This window comes from Pongo abelii, chromosome 7 (assembly GCF_028885655.2).
Source record: "Pongo abelii isolate AG06213 chromosome 7, NHGRI_mPonAbe1-v2.0_pri, whole genome shotgun sequence".
NCBI lineage: Eukaryota > Metazoa > Chordata > Mammalia > Primates > Hominidae > Pongo > Pongo abelii.
In genome coordinates, this window is record NC_071992.2 from 12,542,503 (window position 1) to 12,557,641 (window position 15,139).

Sequence of the window (15,139 nt, forward strand, 5' to 3'; positions counted from 1 at the left end):
ATTTCTAGGAATTGCCAGAAGGCACTTCATATATGCTAATGAATAAATTCTCCATGCTATGGTCTGAACATTTGTATTCCTCCAAAATGTAGATGTTGAAATCCTAACCTGAAAGGTAATAACAGTAGGAAGTGGGGCCTTTGGGGGGTAACCAGTTCATTAGGGTAGAGTCCTCATGAAAGATTAGTGCCCTTCTAAGAAGAGACCCCAGGACCAGGCATGGAGGCTCATGCCTGTAATCCCAGCACTTTGGGAGGCCGAGGCAAGTGGATCACCTGAGGTCAGGAGTTCAAGACCAGCCTGGCCAACATGGCAAAATCCCATCTCTACTAAAAATACAAAAATTAGCTGGATATGGTGGTGGGCACCTGTAGTCCAAGCTACTCAGGAGGCTAAGGCAGGAGAATTGCTTGGACCTGGGAGACAAAGGTTGCAGTGAGCTAAGATCATGCCACTGTACTTCCAGCCTGGGTGACAGAGCAAGACTCTGTCAAAAACAAACAAACAAACAAACAAACCTCCAGAGAGATCTCTTTCAATTTCTGCTCCATGTGAGGTTACAGTGGGAAAACAGCCATCTCTAATGAAGCAGGTCCTCACCAGACACCAAATGCACTGATGCCCTGATCTTGGACTTCCCAGCCTCCAGAACTGTGAGAAAGAAATGTCTGTTGTTTATAAGCCACCCAGTCTCTGGTATTTTTTTTTATAGCAGCCTGAATAGACTAAGATAATGTGTATATATACTTGCCAGGGGCTGGCTGGGGGAGTTGGGGGGATGAGAAGTTGTTATTTAATGGGCACAGAGTTTCAGTTTTGCAAATGTAAAGAGTTCTGGAAATGATGGTGGTGATGGTTGTACAATGGTGTGAATATACTTAATGTCACTGAACACTTAAAAGTTGTTTAAGTGGTATATTTTAGGTTATGTATATTTAACTACAATAAAAAATATTTAAATGAGATATAAAATACGTGTAACAAGGTTAGACCAAAAACAAAAAAAATTCCCTGGGCCTCTGGATAGGTCTCCTTCCCAGGATGGACTCAATTTAGGCTCAAGTTAGATCTCCAACAGCACCTGCATTCAAGATATTCAAGGTGGGACTAGCCATCACTTCAGTGATAAAGGGCTATTTTATGGAAGGCCCATTTTCTCCTACCAGTATTTCCACACAGGGATTCCTTCCCAGCATTTCTCAGAAAATTTATATTTCTCTTAATCCCAAGAAAAATCAATCAAGAAGGCAAGAAAATGGGAAAACACGATTCTCCTGTGAGAATTAATGCTTCACAATCATCAGACGGTGGTATCACAATCATCAGACGGTGCTATCAGTTTGAAGGAATCCATTGACACCAAGCTAAAAGCAACAGCAGGAAATGCTGGCAAGTGGAGCCCAGAACAAGGTGGGCACACAGGAGGTGGGTGGCCGCAGCATCATCCGTCTTGCTTACAGCTGCCCTGGTATAAGTGAGTGTTCATGGGGCCAGTCTGCTGTTAAGAGAAAATCATTGTACAAATAAAATAAATAGTACTAAGTTTTATGCACAGAATACGTTATATGAGTCCTCTAAGTGACGTTTCAAGAGATAACAAGTTTTGAAAGTAAAATAGATAAGTCCATCCTGCTGTGTGCTAGTAAGATCAGGGTAAGATCTCCTTGCTAGTAAACTTACTCCTTGCTAGTAAACTTACTAGTAAACTTGCTAGTAAATTTACTAGTAACCAAATGTTACAGTATTTGAATACTACCTAGTAAAATTTACTGGTGTTTTCCAGTATTTGAATATTCTATAATTTCTTATAAATATTTTACCAGAAAAAAATGCAAAGAGAATATGACAGGATTGCTGTCATGGAATGCTTCAATATAGAACTAGAAATTGATCTAAAAGCTGTCAGCATAAGCAGTATTGATTTCAATAGCAAAATCAAAGTCAGGAAAAGAAAACAAAATATTTTTATCTTAAAAAAAAGGAAATGAGGCTGAGCATGGTGGCTCACACCTGTAATGCCAGCACTTTGGGAGGCCGAGGCAGGCAGATCACTTGAGGTCAGGAGTTCGAGACCACCCAGCCAACATGGTGAAACCCCGTCTCTACTAGAAATAAAAACATTAACTGGGCGTGGTGGGGCACGCTTGTAATCCCAGCTACTTGGGAGGCTGAGGCTTGAGAATCACTTGAACCCAGGAGGTGGAGGTTGCATTGCCAAGATTGCACCACTGCACTCCAGCCTGGGCAATGGAGAGGGACTCCATCTCAAAAATAAAAAAATAAAAAAGGAAATGAGCTTCAATGGAGCTGCATGAACCCTAAGATCCAACTTGAAACTGCTTTTGGGTGCACTTTTCACAATGCAACCCATGTCAACACAAAGTGAAAGAAATCTTTCTACATCTAAAATGTTTGTCAGGAAACAGAGATCCCAACTATTGGATGGGGCAGTGAATGTTTAGTGTTCTTTAAATTTTCCATTGGAGAATGGCAACTTTTAAATATTGAATATTGGTAGTATCTTTCCATTTTTACAATCATTTTTATTTGACATTTATTTGATGCTAATGGTCCCTTCTTTAGTAGTATTTCCTATTATCAAATGTTTATATCAAGTAAAGAACATTTTTACCTGTTATTTAAATATATAATATTTTCATGATGTATCAGTTAATATAAACTAAGCATATATTACATAACATAGACTTCTCTATATGGAAAACCCTTGTATAACTCTATTGCAAGTAGAGTCACAATTTATTAATATTGTCAGTCATGATTTTTCATAAATAAAGTATTATAAAACTTACAGAATAAGTTATGATTTGAAGAATTCCTGGGGATTGCCAGGAATTCCAATTGCTCATTCTTAAATCCTGAATATTAATATCTGTCAGGAATTTGGAAATGCTATTTCCTGCCCATTTATTAATGACAATACATCATAGAGCTTGCACAAAAATCTAACTCAGTTCAGTTGAACTTCATTTGCCTATGGGTAAATAGGTAGACTCTGATCTTACTACACACTGCATATCTAAGGGATTCACTGGATTGAGAAATTACCTGCTGGAAACTAGGCTTTGCAGAAAATTCTTTCAAGTGGTCAAATATTCATACTACTTAGTAATTTTACAAAATAATTAGACATTGTATTTCAACACGAGATGTTGAAGATGATAAAATTTTTTGATGAATTTTTTGTGAATAGTTCAAGAAGTTCTATTGCTGGACCTCCTCCATTATGAAATGGCCTCATAGATAACAACGTGGAATCTTCTAGAAGGAGAAAATACATTCTTTGTGGCAGATAAAGTTTACAGTTTAAGAAATAATCTTGTTTAACTTCTAAACACATTTGCTCATGAAAATTAAAATAAAAAGTTATTTGGGCCTGCAGATGAGTCCACTTGAATCCATATCAGTCTAGGAGTGCTACTGGGTCGATATTTATCAATGTTTACTGCAGTTTGTCATGACTTTATTGCCCTGCCCTTGCTAGCAATAACTTGAGAAAAATGATTAAATGCTGTATAATAAATATTGAAGAATAATACTTATCTATGTGCTATTATTCAAATTTATTGCCACCTCTATAATTAGGACAAAACTTCTATAATGGGTAAAATATTGTCTTCATCCTGATTCCCTAGAAAGCAGAGCCTGAGGCAGGGATTGAGTCTTGATGCTTCACCTGGCAGGTGCAGTTCCAGAGCAGTGAGAGTGAAAGAGGAAGGAAATGAATCCAGGAAGGAAGGAAAGCAATGCAAGCTCTTGCATGCTACAGCACTGGCCAGGCCTCACAACAAGCTGTGATGACACCCATGGAGCCACACATGTCTAGATAGGCTACACAGAGAAGCTGTGGCTTGGGACCAGCTATGGGAGGAAGCAAGAAGCAAGAATTTCTTTACCCAGCTCCTTCCCATATCCTAGTTCCATTTGCCAAAGTTTGCCCCATGGAGACATTTCTGGGTTGCATCATGTGGCTGCTCTGACTGCTGCTCTAGAAATGTAGTCTCATGCCCCACCATGTGGCATCTCACCCAAGTTCTTAAAGAAGGGGAAAGGCCAGAAGCTTGGGGATAGAGACTGGTTTGTCTGACTGTGCAATGCCCCCTCTGACTGGTGATCTCCAGGCAGTAGAGCTGTGCAATCCCAAGGAGAGGAGGAAGGCCAGAGCAGCAGCCAACACAGAACAGGCATCATCAGAATCCAGAAGACATGTGTGATGTGCTGGCTCCAAGGATCTCATGTCAGAGTGCCAAAGATTGTTTTTGGGTGTTATAGGATGAATAGGGTCCCCTTAAAATGCATGTGTTTAAGCCCTAACTCCCACTACCTTGGAATGGGACTGTATTTGGAGATAGGACCTTTAAAGAGGTGAAACAAAGTCATTCAGGTGGATCCAAACCAATATGACTGGGTCCTTATAAGAAGAGGAGATTAGGACACAGATACACACAGAAGGAGGACTGTGTGAGAAGGAAGAAGACAGCTATCTACATGGCAAAGAGAGAGGCCTCGGGAGAAATCAACCCTGCCAACAGCCTGATCTTGGACTTCCAGCCTCCAGAACCGTAAGACAATAGATAGCTGTCGTTTAAACCAACCAAGCTGTTACCCTGTTATGGTAGTCCTCGCTGACTAATAAACAGCGATAGATCAGAAAACAAGAAAACCAAATCCTACTCTGACTCCCTTTCAGGTTTTTCACTCATTTGCATTCCCTTGAGGTCAATTTCTACAGCAGCCAAATTATTAGCCCTTTGAATCCACCAGAATGAATGTCGGCCTTCTTAATTTTTTTTAATCAAAATGAGAGTCTACAATAAAGCACGAGATGTTTTGCTAGTAGAATACAGCAATATAGTCAAATAGGCATGATATATTTCAATGAATAATTTATGTATTGTACTGGTGTTAGCTCGACAATGCTTTTACTACCACTTTCTGGGATATAGCAACAAGTATTAATATATTAACACACTGATTATTGAGATGGTGGAGCAACTTCAAGTCATTAAAAGAAATTTAAAAATAATAGTTATAATATGTTCTACAAAAAAAAAAAAAAACTAGAATATGCAGAATCCACAGTGACACAAAGAAAAAAATGAGGAAAGCAAAATTGGCTGAAATACCAAGCCTTTACGTGGCTGCGATGAATGTCAACTTTATACAATTATTGGTTTATTCAATTCAGTTGCTGCTTCAGGGATCAGAAAAAATCATGTGAATGGAAGAAAATATATCTAAAACGATCAAAAGTGAGAGACCAAGGGAAGTTACTGTGCAGTGAACAAGAAAATAGCAAACCAAAGTACTGTTTTATTTATGCATTTTATCAGAGGATTTACTAGTGCCCTACAAACGCTCTTTAATTAGACTCATTTACATGATAGCAAGATAAATAAGTATTGTTCTATGCTGCTTTATGTTACTTCTTCTCCCCCTTCTCTGCCCATTAGCTGTCTCTTTTTCATCTGGAAAGTCCTGGGCTTTTTCTCATGCCTCATGTTCTATATTATCTTAATTGCATTTTATTGTTTCTCCATTTAGACAACCTATTTTGAATCGTATCAATATTCCTTTGAGTGCCCTTGTAGGAGTCATGGAGTTAGTGGAGAAGGGAAAGAGAAAGCCAGCCCCTGTCCTCAAAGTATTTACTGTCTAGAATGAACAAGCACTTAGAGGTTAGGGCCAAGTCTATTTAGTTTGCTTACAGTTTCTGCTTACAGAGTCCTGGTGCCAGGTATAAAATGTGAAGGCATTTGGCCCCTCCACTCTGTGCCTTTTCCCTATGCCCCCACCATGTCAAGCTCCCCTTCAACTGCAAAATGAATCAGTAAATTGTAGTATATTTATACAATGGGAAATCATAAAGGAATAAGAATGAAGAATTTACAGCTACACTCAACAACACAGATGAATCTCACACACACAATGTTGAACAAAAGACACCAGACATTAAGGGGTGCATACTGCGTAACTCATGCTTAATGCACGGAGTGCACAAAAGCAGGCAGGGCTAAGCTCTCTTGGTAGAAGTCAGCAAAGTGGCTACTCTGGGAGTGGGGTAGGGAGAACAGTGCCTGGTTAGGAGCATGAGGTGTACGGGCCCAAGGCGCTGGTGACATTTTTGTTCTTCGTCTGAATGCTGGTTTAAATGGGTATGTTCAGCGTGTGAAAATTCATTGAACTGTACACTTATAATACATGCATGTGTCTCTATGTATATTATACTTCAACACAGAGTTTGTAAAAATGTGATCAAAAGGTGCCCACTGAAACAAAGTTTTTATAATATTGATAATAACCGGGCTCCCAGTTTTCCAGATTTTTCATAGAAACAGCTAAGAATAATACTCTTCATGACCAGCCTCGAAAGGAGACATTATTTTGTTCAAAATGCTTACCAGGGTCTCCATAGCTAAGTTCCCTTGAAATCTTGGCTGAAAGAGGAATCTGCAACGTAACTGATTTGCTTTTGATAGGCTAAAAGCCACAGGAAATTAGGCTAAAATAACGAAAACAGTTGAGCCCATTTTTAAAGGCAGAAAAGGGTAAGTGGCTAACAAGAACTCCAAGTAGGGTGCTAGCTGAATGAAGTAAATGTATTTTTAAATTATTTCTATTCGATGTTGGAGAAAAATGCAGTTTAAAAAACACTCACATCTTGTAGTCTAGCACCCATAAAGCAAGAGAGATCTAATGAATGCAACATCAGCTGGGAAATGAACAACTTGCAAATACAAAAGAGACTCTGAAAAACCCTGTGTAACACATCTACACAAAGAAATATACATGGAATCAGTGGTGGCAAATTAGCTTTTGTAAAAAAAAAAAAAATCTCCTTAAGGAGAAACACAACCAAAAGGGAAATCAATGGAAATTTACAAAATGGAAGATGGTGTTGTATAGTTTAAGACCTACATTTAATTGGTATGATTGGAAGTGTTTGCACTTTCCTTCCACATATATCCAGAGCATGTAGTATTTTAAAACAATTCACAGGTCCAAATTGCAAAATCACAATAATAATAATGTTGTATTATATCAACCAAAGCTAAGCTTCTTAAAACCTGATTAGATACATGCTAAATCATGACATGACAGATACAGAATGAATCCATAATGTTGATGCAAACCAGGACTTAGGAAAATGGTTCAGAATATAAAATTATGGAAAACATTACAGTACATCAAAGCAAAGCAAGTTTAATTAGGCTTAGTTTGATAATTGCCGAAAACAAAGAACTTGCCTCACAGCAGGCTGGTGTAAAATCCAGCAGTAAGTCCAGTTGATTCAAATTAAAACTGCCCTATCTACCATCCCACATGAATCCTTTTATCTGAAGGCTACAGAGAACAAAGAATTACAATTCAGCTCAGAATTACAGAGGGTCGGTCGTTTTATCATCAGGGTTTGCTTTGGCTAAAACCTGACTCTGTGTGTTTCATTTCTTTATTTTTAAAATATGACATATAAGGACTTTAAGATAAAAGCCAAGTGACTAACTAATACTAGCAAAAGCCAGCAGATAGGTGTATTTCTTCAGAATATTTACCTCTGAAGGATCCATTTCCACTTTTCCCCACACAGGAGTCATAGAGGAACAAAATTCACAGTCCTGCAGCCAGATTCTTCTCAGTAGTACTGATTTTCTAGATTGGAAATGTAGAAACTGACCTCTCTGAAGAATGATACTATCTCCCCCAAATTTAAATAGATTAGGAACATCGTAAGATTAATTGGGGCAAAGTGTTATTGCTATGCTAATTTTTCAAAGTAGAAAACTATAAGAGGAAATCAAGAAGCCAGGAAAAAAGAGATGAAGAGAGAGTGTTATTAGATCTTACTCCCACCACCACCCCAACCCCATGCCCCTCTCCCCTACCCACCACTACCCCCCACCCCCACCCCGCCCTGTCCAGACCCTCATCATACATCACCAAGACTGCCGCCAATGTCCCCTCAGTGCTTCCTGACTTTGGGCTCCTCCAGCCACCTACTTTCTTTTTTTTTTTGAGACTGAGTCTTGCTCTGTTGCCCAGGCTGTAGTGCAGTGGCACAATCTCAGCTCACTGCAACCTCTGCCTCCCAGGTTCAAGCAATTCTCCTGTCTCAGCCTCCTGAGTAGCTGGGACTACAGGTGCACACCACCACACCTGGCTAATTTTTGTATTTTTAGTAGAGATGGGGTTTCACCGTATTGGTCAGCCTGGTCTTGAACTCCTGACCTCAGGCAGCCACCTACTTTCAACACTCTTGCCTGAACTGTAGTTCTGAAAAATAAATATGATCGTATCATCTGCTCACTTATAAAATGTCACTGAAATTTTTTAAATTCAATACTAATATGAAAAACATTCAACCTCACTAATAATAAAAATGCTAATTAAAATAGCAAGTATCATTTTTTGCTTATCAAATGGACACAAATGTCAAACAAAAAAATGATTAGTGCTGACAAGGGAGTTATGGAAGAAGCACGTTTATAAATGCCTCTAGTGAAAGCACCAATTAGAGCAGGCTTTTTGAAAATCAGTTTGACCGTATAATATTAAGAGCATTCAAAAGACTGTTATACGCTTTGACCCTACTTCTAAGAATTTATCCTAAAAAGTAATCAAAGATATGAACAAAGATTTATGTAGAAGAATAATCATGGCCGGTTAAAATTGTGACCATTAGATTCTGCTAAGGATGGCAATTTTAACCTGCCATGATTCATTAAGAAAATGTGGCCATAAGGCCACCCCAAGACAGATGGGGCATCCTAGGGCAGAACTCCGAGGACAAGAAGTTCAACAGCTAGCACTGGCTGTGCACACGTTCATTCACTGGTCTCCAGGGCAAGAGAGAAGATGAAGCTGAGGGTTAAGGTCAGGGTACAGGAGTAGATGAGAAGGAGCAAGTTGTCCCGATTTGTTGCTGACACTGCATTCAAAAATGTACTGACTTTCAAATTATACATACCCATAATAAAGAATTGAAGTAATATAGAAAATACAAAATAAAGATTTAGAATTTAGCCTGAAGACCACCACACACAGTTTTTTTTGTTTGTTTGTTTGAGACAGGGTCTGTCTCTTTCACCCAGGCTGGAGTGTAGTGGCACAATCTCAGCTCACCACAACCTCCACCTCCTGGGCTCAAGCAATCCTCTCACCTCAGCCTTCCAGGCTTCCAGATAGCTGGGACTACAGGCATGTGCCACCATGTCCGGCTAATTTTTGTATTTTTTTGCAGAGCTGGGGGTTTGCCATTTTGTCTTGGCTGGTCTCAAACTCTTGGGCTTAAGGGATCCTCCCTCCTTGACCTCCAAAAGTGTTGGGATTACAGGCGTGAGCCACCACGCTCAGTGAAATAAATTATTATTCATATTAAAGTGCACTTCATTCCAGGCAGTTCTCCATGCATATATAGACTAGCTGGAGAAATACCTTTATAAAAATGGGATTATAATATGACTTCTATTTTTATTAAAAAGTATTACACTTAATTTTACTTTAACAGAAGGAATAGCAAATAAAGTGAAACTAACGAAATTGCTGAAGTCTAGATAAATATTTTTTCAGCACCAGAGGTAATATTTAATAAAATATCTCTCCAAGGTTAAAGTAAAAAAAATTGGAGTCATTAAGTTTAAGATACGTACATGCTTTAATTTTAGACAGTATCAATACTGTCTGTAATTAAAGATAAGGAACTAGCAGTCTTGTATTTCCTTTTACCTTCTCATTTTTGTAAGCTCTATTATTCTTCTTTTAATTGGAAGTGTATATAATAATATTGACGTTCTCTTCTATTATCTTAATTCTTACAATCGTTTGGTCTTAGTTCTGTGTTTAAATTTATTGTTTAGAGAAGCATATATATGTGGTAAGGCTTTTTTAAGAAGCAAGGGAATGCTAGACACAAGAGTCAAGAGAATCATGTTTTCCATTTGAGGATGTAAGGTGATGAGGACAAGGACAGATAGTTCACTCCAAATGTACTGGGCAGAATGTTCACAATTGTTCATGTGTTTATTTCCAATCTGTTTTTATACACACATTTGCAAAACTGGATGTTTGGTAACTGTTGATACCTTCAAAGTGCTGCGATTAAAACAACTGTCAACTTAGAATTATATACCCAGCAAAACTATCTTTCAAGAATGAGAGTACAATAAAGGCACTTTCAAATAAACAAAAATGAGATACTTTATAGCAGCAGTCCTCTATTAAAGAGACTTCTAAAATATAAATTTTAGGAATAAGGAAAATGACACTAGCGGGGAAGTCTGAGATGAAAGAAAAAAAGGAAAACAAAGAAATTGATATACACAGAGGTGAACCTAAACTAATAATTTCTATTAAAAATGAGTGAACACTTCCCAACTTATCTATGAGGTCTGGTATGACCTTGATATCTATGTCAGATAAGGGCAATATTAAAAAGAAAATTATATTCCTATCAATATCCCAATGCCATTTTGCAGAAATAGAAAAATCTATTCTAAAAGTGACACGAATCTCAAATGACCCTGAATGACCAAAGTAATTTTGAAAAAGAGCAAAGTTGGAGACCTCACTCTTCCTGATTCCAAAATAGAGCTACCATAATCAAAATAGTATGTTACTGGCATAAAGACAGGCATATAGAACAATGGAATAGAATCGAAAGACCTGAAATAAACCCTCATGTGTGTGGCCAAACAAGTTTTGACAAGGGTGCCAAGACCACTCAGTGGGAAAAGAATAGTTTCTTCAACAAATGGCATTGGGAACCCTGGATATCCACATGCAATAGAATGAAGTTGGACCCTTACCTTACAGCATGTACAAAAATCAACTCAAAATAGATTAAAAGTAAGATCTAAAACTATAAAACTCCCAGAAAAAAACATGGGAGAATAAAGAAAATAAAACATAAGGGAAAAGCTTCATGACATTGGATCTAGCAATGATTTCTTGAATATGACACCAAAAGCACAGGCAATAAAAGCAAAAATAGACAAATGGGACTACCCCAAACTTAAAAGCTTCTACACATCACAGGAAACAATCAACAGAATATCTGTCTATATACAGAATGGGAGAAAATATTTTCAAATCATATATCTGATAAGGGATTAATATCCAGAATATATAAAGAACTCCTACAACTGAACAACAAATAAATAATCCTATTTAAACATGGGCAAAGGATTTTAATAGATAATTCTCCAAATGGCCAATGAATAAATGAAAAGATGTTCAACATCACTAATCATTAGAGCAATGCAAATTAAAACCATAACAAGATATCATCTCACATTCATTACGATGGTCACTATTAAAAAAAACAGAAAATAATGAGTGTTGGTAAGGATGCGGAGAAATTGGAACACTCATGCAGTGTTGGTGAGAATGTAAAATGCTGTAGCCACTATGAAAAACAACATGGAGGCTCCTCAAAAAATAAAAAATAGAATTACCACATGATCCAGCAATCCCACTACGGGGTGCAAAGCCAAAATAACTGAAAGTAGGATCTCAAAGAAGAATTTGCACACCTGTGTTCATTGCAGCACTACTCATAATATCCAAAAGGTAGAAGCAACCCAAATATTCATTGGCAGATGAATGAACAAAGAAAATGTGGTCTAGCCATACAATAGAATATTATTCTGTCCTTAAAAGGAAAGAAATCCTGACACATGCTATAACATGGATGAACCCTAGGACATTATGCTAAGTGAAACAAGCATAATATGAAGTATCTAAAGTAGTCGAATTCATGGAAACAGAAAACAGAATTGTTGTTTTCCAGGAACTAAGAGGAAGACAAAAAGGAAGTTGTTGTTCAATGGATAGAAAGTTTCAGTTTTGCAAGAAGAAAACAGTTCTGGAGGTCATTGCAAAAAATATGAATATACTTCATACTACTGAACTGTATACTTAAAAATGCTAAAATTTTATGCGTGGTTTTTTTTTTTTTTTTTTTTTTTTTTTTTTTTTTTTTTGAGACAGAGTCTCACTCTGTCATCCAGGCTGGAGTGCAGTGGCATGATCTTGGCTCACTGCAAGCTCCACCTCCCGTGTTCACGCCATTCTCCTGCCTCAGCCTCCCGAGTAGCTGGGACTACAGGCGCCCGCCACCACGCCCGGCTAATTTTTTTGTATTTTTAGTAGAGACGGGGTTTCACCTTGTTAGCCAGGATGGTCTTGATCTCCTGACCTTGTTATCCACCCACCTCAGCCTCCCAAAGTGTTGGGATTACAGGCGTGAACCACCACTCCCGGCCTATGTGTTTTTTAAAATGAAAAATTTTTAAAAATAATTATAGGCCAAGCTCTCATGAATACAGCTGCAGACATCCCAAAGAAAATACTACCAAGCTAAATACAGTTTATAAAAAAGATCACATACCATGAGCAACTTTGGCTTCTCTCAGGAATACAAAGACACTTAACTTAGGAAATCTAAAAACATAATCCCCACATTACAAAATTAAAGGGGAAAAGTCACATAATCACCTCTTAGATGTAAAAACAGAGTTTGATAAAATGTAATCTGCATCAGTCTGCTTATTACCTCTCTAACTCCATCTCCTGCTACTCTTTCCCTGATTTCTTTGGTTCCAGGTATGCTAGTCTCCTTGCTATTTCTTAAGTCATGCACATTCTCACCTCCATCTTTGCACCTGCTATCCCTCTGTCTGGAATGCTTTCCTGACACATATGTGCGTAGCCTGCTTCCGTGGCTACTTCAAGCATTTGCTCTAACAGTGCCTTCTCAAGAACTGCCCTTGCCACCCTATTTGAAGCTGCATCTCCCAGCCCCAGCACTTCCACCCCCTTCCCTTGCCTCAGTTTTCTCCATAGCATTTATCACCTGCTAGTACACTATATTTATTTATTGTGTTTTCCTCCACTACACTGCAAGCTTCATGATGGCAGGACTTTTTGTCTGTTTTGTTTGGAGAGGAATCCCTGGTGCTTAGACAGATGCACTAGATAAGTACTCAATAAATATTTATTGCATGAATGCATAAAAGATAAATTATTTTGGAAGAACAGAAACAGAACAGACTTGATTTTCTGGATAAAGGATATCATTACTAAAATCCTTCAGCAAACATCACGGCTAATGATTAAATGTTGAATACTTTCTCTTGAAAATTATGAATAAGTTAAAAATGCCCAATATCCTTGTTTCTATTAAAGGTTTTACTAGGGAGTTCTAGCCACTATAGGCAAATGAAGGAGAAAATGGGATTAGGGGAAACAAATTTCTCTTTATTCAGAGATATGATTATTCATGTACAAAACCCTTTAAAGTTACAGATTATTCAAATAAATTATTAGAATTAATAAGAGGGTAGAATAAAAGATGAATGTAAAAATCAATCATATTTTTATATATCAATAACAGAAAGATGATTTAAGAAAAAACACCATTCACAATGACAAAAATGCATCTATGAAATCATCAAAAGGCAACAACTCTACAGAGAAAAATTTAATGAAAATTGCCCAACTAAATGTAGAGACATACCGTGTTTATGATTAGGGAGACTCACTATTGCAAATTGACATATATATTTAATGCAATTCCAATCAAAATCCCAACAGTGCTTTTTGATATATTTGATAACCCAATTCTAAAATTTATATGGGAGAGCAGAATCCCAAAAATAACCAAGACACTCTTGAAGATGCTTAAGATGCTGAGCTAGCCCAAACAATATTGTCACCAAGGACAAAGCTAGAGTAATGAAAACAGTGTGGTACTGGCATTGGTGTAGACAATTTAAAAATGAAATAGAAAAAATGTTAGCAGCAAAGCTTAACATAGGGTATGTAGATTCTTGAAATACAATAGCCATGGCATGGTGGATCAACTGGGTATGGAAAAAAATATAATTGAATCTCAATCTCACATACTAGATATGACATTCAATTCCTGATTATTTTATTTTTATTTTTAAATTTTTTTTGGAGACAAGAGTCTCATTCTGTTGCCCAGGGTGGAGTGCAGTCGTGCAATCTTGTCTCACTGCAACCTCCACCTCACAGGTTCAAACGTTTCTCCTGCCTTAGCCTCCTGAGTAGCTGGGATTACAGGCACCCGCCATCATACCCGGCTAATTTTTGTATTTTTAGTAGAGACAGGATTTCACCATGTTGCCCAGGCTGGTCTTGGACATAGTGGCAGGCACCTATATTGCCAGCTACTCAGGAGCCTGAGGCACGAGAATTGCTTGAACCCAGGAGGCGGAGGTTGCAGTGAGCCAAGATTGCACTACTGCTTTCCAGCCTGGGTGACACAGCAAGACTCTGTCTCAATAAATAAATAAAATGCTGATAGTAATAATTTTTGTTTGTTTCATTTATTTTTCTGTTTTAGTGTTGTTAATTTCATGGGGTATTGTGGGAGGATGATTCTATGATCCAGTTTCACTTGGCTTTCTTTATTTAAATGTCTTCCAAGCCCCAGTATTAACATTCTGATGTTGGGCCACACATCTCTAGAACCTGCTAATACTTATTAGAGTTTTTAACCCAAGAAACTCTATTAGAGACAAACTTCTCTATCACATATTGTCAGGTTGAGACCAAAATAGAATGAATTGAGAAAAGAAATATATGCATTTGCTTAAGTCTATTCTTGACAACAATATGGAACGTTGGAACGTTGCCTTTGGAGCTCCCCTAAGGAGTCCACACACTCCACTTTATAACAGCTCTTAAGGATCATTATTTAAAGTCCTCTGTTGATCTGGCCCAACCCCAAGTGTCCTTGTTTTATAAGCATCTGCAGTTATGAGATTTTGAATTAATCAATTAGTGTTCATTGGGTACCTACTATGTGCTCAACTCTGCACCCAGTGTTATGGGAGAGGCTCTGTTCTCAGTGCCGTGAGGGACTAGCGAAAAGTATTCGACAGTCTCTGACCTTCAGAATCTACCAGTTGGGGAGATAAGATGTATTCGCCCAAAACATTGTATAACAGTTCAAAACAGGAGATAAATGCTCCACTCTGGGCTCAGACTCTGTCTAAAGGTTTGATTAGACTGATTAAATCCATTGGGAAGGCCCTGAGAGGTCATTTTGTCCAACTTCCCACATTGAAGCACTCATCATAAATGTCTATTTGTTGAG